This window comes from Bos grunniens, chromosome 3, assembly GCF_055505025.1.
Source record: "Bos grunniens cultivar Pamir isolate PY7600 chromosome 3, Bosgru_T2T1.0, whole genome shotgun sequence".
Lineage (NCBI taxonomy): Eukaryota > Metazoa > Chordata > Mammalia > Artiodactyla > Bovidae > Bos > Bos grunniens.
In genome coordinates this window covers 67406670-67419625 of record NC_141167.1, presented here as the reverse complement: position 1 = coordinate 67419625, position 12956 = coordinate 67406670, and the positions used below count along the sequence as shown (strand labels likewise).

At 38.1% G+C, this 12956-nt stretch overlaps 1 protein-coding gene across 1 annotated transcript in view; it reads left to right on the top strand.

Moving 5' to 3' along the window:
• LOC147375770 (guanylate-binding protein 6-like) overlaps nt 1-12956 on the top strand; it is a 115318-nt gene that overhangs the window by 40156 nt on the left and 62206 nt on the right. The gene's annotated exons all lie outside the window — the stretch shown is intronic.

Here is a 12956-nt window from a genome sequence, read left to right as displayed (position 1 = left end):
AGCATCTTTTCATGTGTTTGTTAGCCATCTGTAGGTCTTCTTTGGAGAAATGTCTATTTAGTTCTTTGGCCCATTTTTTGATTGGGTCATTTATTTTTCTGGAATTGAGCTGTAGGAGTTGCTTGTATATTTTTGAGATTAGTTGTTTGTCAGTTGCTTCATTTGCTATTATTTTCTCCCATTCTGAAGGCTGTCAGTTATAATGAAGTGGATGAAACTGGAGCCTATTATACAGAGTGAAGTAAGCCAGAAAGAAAAACACCAATACAGTATACTAATGCATATATATGGAATTTAGAAAGATGGTAACAATAGCCCTGTATACGAGACAGCAAAAGAGACACTGATGTATAGAACAGTCTTTTGGACTCTGTGGGAGAGGGAGAAGGTGGGATGATTTGGGAGAATGGCATTGAAATATGTATAATATCATATATGAAACGAGTCGCCAGTCTGGGTTCGATACACGATACAGGATGCTTGGGGCTGGTGCACTGGGATGACCCAGAGGGATGGTATGGGGAGGGAGGAGGGAGGAGGGTTCAGGATGGGGAACACATGTATACCTGTGGCAGATTCATTTTGATATATGGCAAAACCAATACAATATTGTAAATTTAAATAAAATAAAATTTAAAAAAAAGAAAGAAAACTTGACCTAAGCCAACTGTGTTGGACAGGAGTACTGGGTTTTGCCTGAATCCTTTCAATTTCACTTCTCCTTTACAGGATGACTATTAAAAACAAAAACAAACAAACAAAAAACAGGCGGGACTTCAGTTTCTAAAGATGAGTACTTCTTCAGGGGGAGCCAAACACCAGAGGAGTTTGAGAGGTGAGGCAGGGGAGCTGAGAATTGTCCCCAGGCTGCAGTGTCTGCACACACCAGATGAGTTTACTCCTAAACTTTGCCTTCCGAGCACATTTCTAATAACTTAACAATAAACCCCCTGGCACTGACCCCACACAGCAAGCGGGAAGTCTGTGGGTTGTAATGCAAGGTACAAGGGTGTACAGTGGGTGAGGAGCTCTGTGGGGCAGCTTGTGTCCCTGGGGTGGGCTGCTGTTCCTCGAGCACCTCTGCAGGCTTTAGCAAAAACCGCTGCATGAAAAAAAGGGAAGCATAGCCTACCTCATCTGCAGAAAGGGAGCTGACTTCCTTTATAGGACTGAGGGAATAAACCTCCACCCCGTTGTAGAGGCTGTGGTAGGGACTGCTTCCTACTGTCCCCTTCTCCCCTCCTCCAACATGTTCTGACTCACCTCTCTTGGCATATGGCCAGAAAATATGGTCCTTGACATACAATTTAAATATTTTAAAAATTCTGTCTTATGTTAACCATATCTAATATTCTAAAGATTCTACAAAGCTGTGTTTATTGGAAATAATTCATTCTCACTCTCTGTAATCATCTATCTATAAGGTCTAAGTCTGTTTTTTATCCTGCATTGTTTGCAAATGTGTGGTCCCTATTAAAAATACATAACTTACTGTTATTTTTAGGTTTGATTTTTCTGCTCTGTTTTCCTTGTGAGAGTGAAAAAGAAAATTCCTTAGTTTGCTTTCAATTTCCATAAAATAGCAACAGAAAAATGGGCAGAGGAAAGAGTACAAAGATGAGTGAGAAACAACTGGGAGCTTTTTAATAGAACTCACTGATCTGAAGAACTGTGGAGCAGAAATACTAATTTGTCAACTCTTTTTTGCATGCACATTAGTCTTGAAATGAGATCTCTCAATTTCTGATTCAAAAAGTATGTGAGGAATGAGGAGAGGAAGAAGGTAGCCTGATGATTTGGACTGCAATGTTCGGATACTGGCTTTAGTTCTGGGAAAGCTTAGCTTTTCCATTTGAACCAATGGTAGCTAGAAGGTGACAGCCCCACATCCTGTCATATAACCAAGACAGCAGCAGATGGAGTGGAGAGAACCCTGCCTGAAGAGATGAGAAATTAAGATCTTTTCTTATATATTTGTGGGGAAGGTAGGAGCAGGAGGCATTTTCTCCATCCATGACCTCAAGTTTCCTCACTTGCATATGTATTGCTGCTGCTGCTGCTAAGTCACTTCCGTCGTGTCCGACTCTGTGTGACCCCATAGACGGCAGCCCACCAGGCTCCCCCGTCCCTGGGATTCTCCAGGCAAGAACACTGGGGTGGGTTGCCATTTCCTTCTCCAATGCATGGAAGTGAAAAGTGAAAGTGAAGTTGCTCAGTTGTGTCCGACTTACCGACCCCATGGACTGCAGCCTACCAGGCTCCTCCATCCATGGGGTTTTCCAGGCAAGAGTACTGGAGTGGGGTGCCATTGCCTTCTCCTGCATATGCATTAAGAGAGACTCATTACTGGTTCTCAACCAGGGCTCCACACTAGATTCACTGTCTACATTTTTTTTTTTTTTTTTGAGTGAAAATCATACTTGGCTCAGGCAGTTCTGGTTGCCTTTATTTATTGAATAAGGAAGAAACCTGTATGCAGGTCAGGAAGCAACAGTTAGAACTGGACATGGAACAACAGACTGGTTCCAAATAGGAAAAGGAGTATGTCAAGGCTTTATATTATCACCCTGCTTATTTAACTTACATGCAGAGTACATCATGAGAAACACTGGGCTGGAGGAAGCACAAGCTGTAATCGAGATTGCCGGGAGAAATATCAATAACCTCAGATATCCAGATGACACCACCCTTATGGCAGAAAGTGAAGAAGAACTGAAGAGCCTCTTGATGAAAGTGAAAGTGGAGAGTGAAAAAGTTGGCTTAAAGCTCAACATTCAGAAAACGAAGATCATGGCATCCAGTCCTATCACTTCATGGCAAATAGATGGGGAAAGAGTGGAAACAGTGGCTGACTTTTTTTTCCTGGGCTCCAAAATCACTGCAGATGGTGATTACAACCATGAAATTAAAAGACACATACCCCTTGGAAGGAAAGTTATGACCAACTTGGAGAGTATATTCAAAAGCAGAGACATTACTTTGCTAACAAAGGTCTGTCTAATCAAGGCTATGGTTTTTCCAGTGGTCATGTATGAATGTGAGAGTTGGACTATAAAGAAAGCTGAGCGCCAAAGAATGGATGCTTTTGAACTGTGGTGTTGGAGAAGACTCTTGAGAGTCCCTTGGACTGCAGGGAGGTCCAATCAGTCCATCCTAAAGATCAGTCCTGGGTGTTCATTGGAAGGACTAATGTTGAAGTTGAAACTCCAATACTTTGGCCACCTGATGAGAAGAGCTGACTCATTTGAAAAGACCCTGATACTGGGAAAGAATGAGGGCAGGAGTAGAGGGAGATGACAGAGGATGAGATGGTTGGAATGCATCAGCAACTCGATGGACATGGGTTTGGGTGAACTCCGGGAGCTGGTGATGGACAGAGAGGCCTGGCATGCTGTGGTTCATGGGGTTGCAAAGAGTCAGACACAATTGAACAACTGAACTGAACTGAACTGTACTGAACTAAAGGAAAAAACGAGACCTCAAAACAAATGGGCAAACTAAACATGGCAGCCACACTTTTACCCCAAGTCACACCTTAAAAGTTGGGAAAAAAGCATGTTGTCTCCTGGCCTTGGCTGTAAGTCATTGCTCTGGCCCAAGCTTGCCTCTGACACCCCAGGGAGAAGCTTCTTTCTCGGTAAAGTTTGAAAATTGTGAAGGACCAACTCAGCATTCCTGGAAAATAAGTAGTTCTTTCTTCTTTCTTAATGAAGTCTTGTGGTAGACATGTCTAAGTTATGCAGACCCAACTGAGGGTAGGGTTTGATTCTGAATTCTTTCTCATGGATATTGTTAAACAGATACATAGAAAGAAGAACCAAATTCTGTTTCCTTTTTGGAATCTTAGACTGTTTCAGTCCCTTAAATAGCATAAATGGTTCTATAGATATTGCATTTCATTGAACTATCATATGTCAAACCAGAATTGTCAGTTTTAAAACTCAGATTTTGATGAATGCTTGCTATCCTCATCACTAGTTCTAAAACTGTAATCAACAACTAAGACCAAGAGACAAAAGATATATGAAATCTCTGTCTTAACATTTTCCGTTAGGATGACCTAGTCCCTCAGCCTTGGTTTCACTGATTAATTTTCTCTTAGCATGTGCCTTAGGTCTGGGGAGAAGATGGTCAATGAGGTGATGAATTTGCTTCTCAGAAATGATGACCATTCTTCCTCCCTCTTCCTCCCACCTCCTCAGCTTTAGTAGAGTTGCTGTATTGCATCACAGGATGTGGTTGCCCTGTGCCAACGAAAACATTCAATCTGAGATCCTCACAGCATTGGGGGTACTTTAGCCATCTTAGATATTCATTTTAAGTTAGGAACCAAAAATAGATGAATTTTTAATTCTAGGCCTTAACCTATGCGCACTGTGTCAAGAACATAGCAAGAAGAATGACTAAACTCAGAGACTGCTAAAGAGCAGCCTAGATCTGAAGACTATTTGCACAGAGTCATCAGGTGATGATTATCTCTGTTAGTATTGGATTGATGGTTAGGGACTCCCCAGAAAGAACTGTTGTGTTTCCTTTTGGTTACTCATTTTTTTTTTCTTTGTTTGTTTCTTTTCTCCCAGTTTCCCTGAAATATAATTAAGGAATAGAGTTTCCACCAGGACCAGAATGTAGGCTGTTGAGTGGGTTGGCCTCAAAAACTATCAAGGTCTTGATGGATGTTTAAAGGGAAAGGGTCAAGTATTTATGGTTACCAAGGTTTGTTTTAGTGAAGATTTTCTTATTTTATTGGTCTTTTGTTTGGACATCAGGCATGTCTCTGGTCCTCTGATGGTCAGGGATAATGTCAGCATTAAGAGCTTGGAATAACTCACATATTCTCAGGGGCCTTCTATGTACATTTTCTTCATGGCAGAAGCACCAGTGGAATAAATAAAGATCTCATATGGCCAAATATAAAAGCTAGTATTACAATAACAGCATTTTATAACTCTACTTTTTGCTTTCAACTATTTTTGAGATGAATTCATTAAAAAAAATAGCCAAAAAGCTAGTATTATTTTAGTTTTGATATATAATCCAGATTTTCTCCTGTATGATTTAGGAGACTAATACTTTAAAAGAAAACAATAATTAGTTTATGTTTTGGACATAAAAGTATAAAGGTGTTATTTTGTGACATCAACAATGGAAAAGAATGGGAACAGAACTGTAAAGGAGCAGAGTTTGTTTATATTATTCAGTTAAACTGGTATAAATTGAAATGAGTGTATCACAGATTTAGGATATTAAATTGAACCCCCATTGTAACCACAGGAAAAAGTAGCTGGAGGATAGAGACAAAAGGAAATCATTGAGGAATTAAAATATTTTAATACAAAGAGCCAACTAAACATAAAAGAAGATAGTAATGCAGGAAATGAGGAACAAAAAAGCTATCATGTGAATAGGAAACAAACAGCAAAATGATATAAATAACCACTTTATCAGTAATTACTCTAAATGTAAAAGACAGAGACTGGCAAAATTGACTTAAAATTGAGCAAACTATATACTGGCTATAGGAGACTTACTTTAGAGCCAAAGATACAAATAGGTTGAAAGTGAAAGGATGGAAAATCATATTTCATGAAATTGTAACCAAAGGAGAGCATGGGTGGCTATACTAATATCAGACAAAATAGACCTTAAAATTAAAATAAAAAGTTACAAGACACAAGGAAGGACATTATGTATTAATAAGATTTCAGTATGGATAGAAAGTATAAGAATTAGAAGAATTTATGTACCTAATAATAGCAGATTATCAAAACACACAACAAAAATTGAACAAATTGAAAAGAAAATTAAGAGTTCTAGAACAGTAGCTGGTGATTTCAATATCTAACTCTTTATTATGGATTCAATAACCAGACAGAAGATAATCAAAGAAATAGAGGACTTGAGAATTAAAGTAATCCAGCTAAATCCAACAGACATATAGAGAATACTCTGCAAACAAAATCAGAACGCACTTTCTCCTCAAGTGCATATGGGCCATTTTCCAGGATAGATGATATATTGCTGCTGCTGCTAAGTCACTTCAGTCGTGTCCGACTCTGTGTGACCCCATAGACGGCAGCCCACCAGGCTCCTCTGTCCCTGGGATTCTCCAGGCAAGAACACTGGAGTGGGTTGCCATTTTCTTCTCCAATGCATGAAAGTGAAAAAGTGAAAGTGAAGTCGCTTAGTCGTGTCCAACTCTTAGCGACCCCATGGACTGCAGCCTACCAGGCTCCTCCATCCATGGGATTTTCCAGGCAAGAGTACTGGAGTGGGGTGCCATTGCCTTCTCCGAGATGATATATTAGGGCACAAATTAAGTCTCAGTAGATTTTAAAGTCTAGGTATCATGTCTTCTATGACCACAGTGGATGAAGCTTAAAATCAATAACAGAAGTAAAACTGGAAAGTTAACTAGTGTGTGGAAATTAACAGACTCTTAAACAATCAGTAGATCAAGCAAGAGATTACAAGAGAAATTGGAAAACACTTAGAAATGAGTGATAACAATAACACTTAGATAACCTAGATGAAATGGGCAAATTTCTAGACATGGAACCTACCAAGACTAAATCATGACAGAAATCTTTATGGATCCATAATTAGTAAAGAAATTAAAGTGAAAAGTGAAGTCGCTTAGTCATGTCCAACTTTATGCAACCCCATGGATTGTAGCCTACCAGGCTCCTCTGTCCATGGGATTTTCCAGGCAAGAATACTAGAGTGGGTTGCCATTTAAATCAGTAATCAAAAATTCCTATCAAAAAACCCCTGAACCTGATAGCTTCACTGGTAATTCTCCCAGACAAACTGGACTTCATAGACATTTTTAAAAATGTGCACCAGAAGTATCAATAGAGTAAAATTTCAGCTCAGATAGTGGGAAAAAATATTTACAAGTCGTATATACAGTTAGGGCTTAAATCCACAATATATAGAGAACTCCTAAAACTCAAGAACACAGAAACAAACAATACAATTAAAAATGGACAAAGGACTTGAATAGACATTTCAAGAAGATATACAGCTATCATAAAGAGGATACACAGATAACCAATAAGCACATGAAAAGATGCTTAACAATACTAATCAGAAGGGGAATACAAATACAAACTAAAAAGAGAAACTACTTCATGCCCATTAGAATGCTGCTGCTGCCGAGTCCCTTCAGTCATGTCTGACTCTGTGCGATCCCACAGACGGCAGCCTACCAGGCTCCCCCATCCCTGGGATTGTCCAGGCAAGAGTACTGGAGTGGGGTGCCATTGCCTTCTCCGGCCCATTAGAATGACTACCATTAAAAAACAGAAAATAGCAAGTGTTGGGAAGGATGTGGTGAAATTGGAACTATTGTGTGCTATTGATAGGAATGTAAAAAGATACAGTCACTGGAAAACAGAATGATGTTTCCCACAAAAATTCAAAATATAGTTTCTATACAATCTAGTAATTCTAGTTTAGAATACATATCCACCCAAACTAAAAGTGGGTCTCAAAGAAATATTTGTATATACATTTTTATAGCACCATTGCACACAATAGGTAAAATGTAGAAGTCACCATAATGTCCATCAGTGGATGAATGGAAAAGCAAAATGTGGTACACACATATGATGGAATATTATTTAGCCTTAAAAACAAAGGAAATTCTGACATATAGTACAACAAGAGTGAATCTTGAGGACATTATGCTTAGTGAAATAATCCAGTCACAGAAGAGAGATACTGTGTTATTCCACTTATATGAAGTATTTTGAGTAGTAAAAATTATATATAGAGAAAATAGAATGGTGGTTACCAGGGGCTAGGAAAATGGGGGCTTGGAGAGTTATTGTGTAATGACTATAGAGTTTCAATTTTATAAGATGAAAACTGTCTGTCCATGGATGGTGGAGATGATTATACACAATATGAATGTACTTAATACCACCGGACTTTCTACTTAAAAATGGTTAGGATGGTAAATACTATGTTATATGTATTTTACTACAATTATAGAAAAACTTTTAAAAAGTGCTTCTGTACCCATTTTCAGAATGGGGGTTCAATTCTCTCTGTAGACCTCCTTGATCAAATACCATCCCCTTACAGAAATGGTGTTTTATGGATCCAGAGAACAAAGATAGAAAAAAATTATCTTTGGAAGAGATCATTTCATATTTATAGAATACTGCAGTAATGGCTTTAAAAATCATCAGGTAAGAATGAATTTAATTCATCATATCACAAATTTTTATAACAAAAAATTACTATAGTCAAAACTGAGTTTTTTGTAGACATGTTTCCCATAGAAATATTAGAATCACTGGTGGCTTTTGTTATACTCAGAGACTGGGGCTTGGGACTCTAGGTTTTACAATCATGCCAGATGATCCTTGTGTATGTCAAATTTTGAAAATCTCTTCTGAACAGGAGTTTTTAACACTGCTTTGTTTATATGAATCTAAAATTTGTGCTTCTTTCAGAGCTGATACAACACAGACTAGTTAAAAAAGAGTTTGCAATAAAATTCGTATCTTTTTATAGTTTCCCTTAATCTTGTTGCTGAAAAGGGGGAATGCAAATCCAGTGATTATAATGTAGTTATTAGAGGTTATGCTTTATACAACCAAATGACATTTTTCAGAGTCTAAAAAATCCAATAGAAGAATGGTGAGCAGAAATGGTAAGTTTTCAGCAGATTACTGTTTTGTTCTGGTGAAAAATTTATTTCTGTACTTCATGTCTTTGTAATTTACAGTTCATACAATGCATTGAAATATTATACATTAATTGACTAAATTGTCATTATGTCATTCATCTACTACTGAAAGCATATTTTGTGCTAGACGTTCTGCTAAGACAAAAGCTTATAGCATCTCAATAAAACCTCAAAACAAGCCTTGAGGTAGGATTTATTATTTTACCTATAACACTCTTACAATTACTTAAAATGTGAGTTAGCCAGGTTAAGCCCCTTGCAGAGGTCACATGGGTAGCAAACTACAGAGTCAGAAAATTGAAAGTAAAGATGTGCTTTAAATATTTAATATATAAAACATAAAAATATTTCACACTGACTAAATGCTTTTACATGTTCTTACAATAAAAAAATTTAGAGATATCATAGAGAAATATTTCAAAGAATAAGTATTTGCTGGAGACTCATACAATAATGATACATTTAATATTTAATTATTTCAAATTAAACTATTTTGAAAAAATAATCTGAATTACAGAGAAAGTTTGATTACAATGAAATATCATATACATTTCATTTATACTTATTCTTGGTGGTATTTTGGGACATTTGCATTCTCTCCTTATAAATAGATGTATAAGTTTTCTATTTTCTAATTCTGATTATTATTTGGGAGTATCAGTAGAAGAGGCCATGACCTTCAGCACCAAACATGTAAGCACATAGCTCTTGAAATCCAGATACCTTCCAACCTTCCTTCTTGGAAGAGAGTTGCATTCCTGGCTCTCCCTCATTCCCATGGCTGTTCCTTCCTTCAACTCTGGCTCCTGGTCCATCATTGTAGTGAATGTGTGTTCAGGAAGATCATTCTTGGCCTCCTTGCTTACAACTACAGTGAGATCTCTCTGTGTTTACCATCAATGGCTTCTCCCATCTCTTCATTGTTCAGTGTCTCCTTGCCTCTGAAAACCCATGCTCCCCCTGTACTGTCACCCCTTAGAGTTCCTCAAGGTTTTTCTTCTTTGTACTGTTAAGCTAAATTCAGTTCAGTTCAGTTCAGTCACTCAGTCAGTTGTGTCCGACTCTTTGTGACCACATGAACCACAGCACGCCAGGCCTCCTTGTCCATCACCAACTCCTGGAGTCTACCCAAACCCATGTCCATTGAGTTGGTGATGCCATCCAACCATCTCATCGTCTGTCATCCCCTTCTCCACCTGCCCTCAATCTTTCCCAGTATCAGGGTCTTTTTTCTTTTTTATCAATTTTTAAATTTATTTATTTATTTTTTTAATTTGATTCTTTTTTTTTAAATTTTATTTTATTTTTAAACTTTACATAATTGTATTAGTTTTGCCAAATATCAAAATGAATCCGCCACAGGTATACATGTGTTCCCCATCCTGAACCCTCCTCCCTCCTCCCTCCCCATACCATCCCTCTGGGTCATCCCAGTGCACTAGCCCAGTAAATTTATTTTTTTAATATAAATTTATTTATTTTAATTGGAGGCTAATTACTGTACAATATTGTAGTGGTTTTGCCATACACTGACTTTTCAAATGAGTCAACTCTTCACATGAGGTGGCCAAAGTATTGGATTTTCAGCTTCAATATCAGTCCTTCCAATGAACACCCAGGACTGATTTCCTTTAGGATGGACTGGTTGGATCTCCTTGTAGTCCAAGGGACTCTCAAGAGTCTTCTCCAACACCACAGTTCAAAAGCATCAATTCTTCAGTACTCAGCTTTCTTCACAGTCCAACTCTCACATCCATACATGACCACTGGAAAAACCATAGCCTTGACTAGCTGGACCTTCATTGACAAAGTAATGTCTCTGCTTTTTAATATGCTGTCTAGGTTAATTAGGTCACCTCAACACATGACATTGTTACTATGTATACACAACTTTCTCTCAGATACATAAAACTCACCCAGACCCCTTTGCCTCAGAATAATTTCAATTTAACAGGTGTTGACTGAGTGTATTCTATGTGCCCAGCATAGGGACTGAGCCAAGAATAAGAGAAACATGGTACCTGTCCCCCCAAGCTTGGACTTTAGTGGAAATAATTGTAAGTGTGATAAGCAGTGAATTGTGATCAGTATTGTATCATCTGTGGTTTTCCTAGTTTGAAGTGGTTACTGGAAAATTCTTGTAGCTGTCCCCTCATGTCCATTTTCCCCTTCCCCCATACTCATAGAACCTTTGCTTGTCTGCTATGTACATGTTTTCCCAGAATACTCACGGCAATTTCAGCTTCTCTTATGGCAGTATATGGTAATTTAATAATTTAAGAGCTATTTTTTAAAAAGTAGAAGTGGTTAGTTCTTAAAGGAAGGATCTATTCTTCTAGCTATTCTCTAATTCACTTTGATTACAAATGATGATGGTACACCATCTTGGACCTTGGGCTACTCCTTATATTTGGGCTGCTCCTTCCCTGGGTCAGGAAGATCCCCTGGAGAAGGAAATGGCAACCCACTCCAGTACTCTTGCCTGGAGAATCCCATGGAGGGAGGAGCCTGGTAGGCTACAGTCCATGGGGTCGCAGAGTCGGACATGACTGAGCGACTTCACTCACTCTTATATTTGGTTGAGCTTATGATAGAAAGGTTCTGGGTTACAGGTCTTTTTTAAGGGAATATTATATTATTTTATTTATTTTTGAGATATATCTATTTACAATACTTTATTAGTTTCAGGTGTACAGCACAGTGATTATATATCTTTATAGGTTATATTCCATTTAAAGTTATTATAAAACATAATGGCCATATATCCCTGTCCTGTACAATATATTGGGCTAGAGTTCTTTACGAAACAAATTTCTACTCACTAGTTGTGGACTACTAATCCTAGAATTTATATAAGAGATTAATTTAATTAAGTTGTCTATGCATCTTTTGTCCTATTTGTCACAACTGAACCTAATCCTAACTGATACAGTTAATCTAGTATTGCTTTGAAAGCAGGAGCCATAGCTTGTAAATAATTTTATCCCAGGAAACAGATAGTTTCAGGAGCATAGCAGATGTTCATCCAATTCATTTAAATAAATAAAAGACAGTATTAAGAGAAGGAAAACACGAAAGCACACCATTCAGAAAATACTAAGTCACCCAGAACCTTGATGGAACACTGGTCAGGCAAGAAAAGATAAGAGCCTGGTATCAAACCACTGAGTGGTTTGTGGAGGGAGAGCCTGATTCTGCAGAAGTAGGAAGAATTGATCTCATCACATTAGTTCATTAGCGAATGTGTTGTTGGTATAGCAGAGTCAACAGAAAGCCTCTATACATCAGAGATCCAACCAGTCCATTCTAAAGGAGATGAGTCCTGGGTGTTCTTTGGAAGGACTGTTGCTAAAGCTGAAACTCCAATACTTTGGCCACCTCATGAGAAGAGTTGACTCATTGGAAAAGACTCTGATGCTGGGAGGGATTGGGGGCAGGAGGAGAAGGGGACGACAGAGGAGGAGATGGCTGGATGGCATCACTGACTCGATGGGACGTGAGTCTGAGTGAACTCCGGGAGTTGGTGATGGACAGGGAGGCCTGGCGTGCTGTGATTCACGGGGTCGCAAAGAGTCGGACACGACTGAGCGACTGATCTGATCTGATCTGATATCCACATTAGTGAGGGGTTTTTTTTTTTTTTAACATCATGACTGAATGTTGAATTTTATCAAATACTTTTTTCTGCATCTATTGAGGTGATCATGTGGATTTTGCCATTTTAATTACAATGTATCTTGGTATAAGTCTCTTTGGGTTCATCTGTTTGGAATCCTCTTTCTTTCCTGTATCTGAATATCTGTTTCCTTCTTTAGGTTTGGAAAAATTTCAGCCATAAGTTCTTCAAATGCTTTTTAAATCCTCCTTTCTCTTTCTTCTTAGATCCCTACTATGGGTAGATTGGCATGCTTTATATTATCTTATAATCCCATATATTGCTTCCTGCCTCCCCCCATTTTTCTGTCTGCTATTCTGACTGGGTGATTTTCATTATTCTATCTTTCATATCACTTACTTTTCTTTTTTGTATTATTTAGTTTGCTATTTTTTGCTTTTAGAGTAGCTTTTATCCTGGCAAATGCGTTTTCTAATTTCAGCTGGTCTCTGTAGTTTTTAGTTTTTTGTTATAGGGGTCTGCATTTTTACTGGTAGCCTTTCTTGATTCCTTTAGCATTTTTATTGCCTCCTTTTTGAACTCGGAGTCTGGTAGACAGTGAAACAAAGAATTTCACTGTTTGTTCTTTCAGGGGAATTC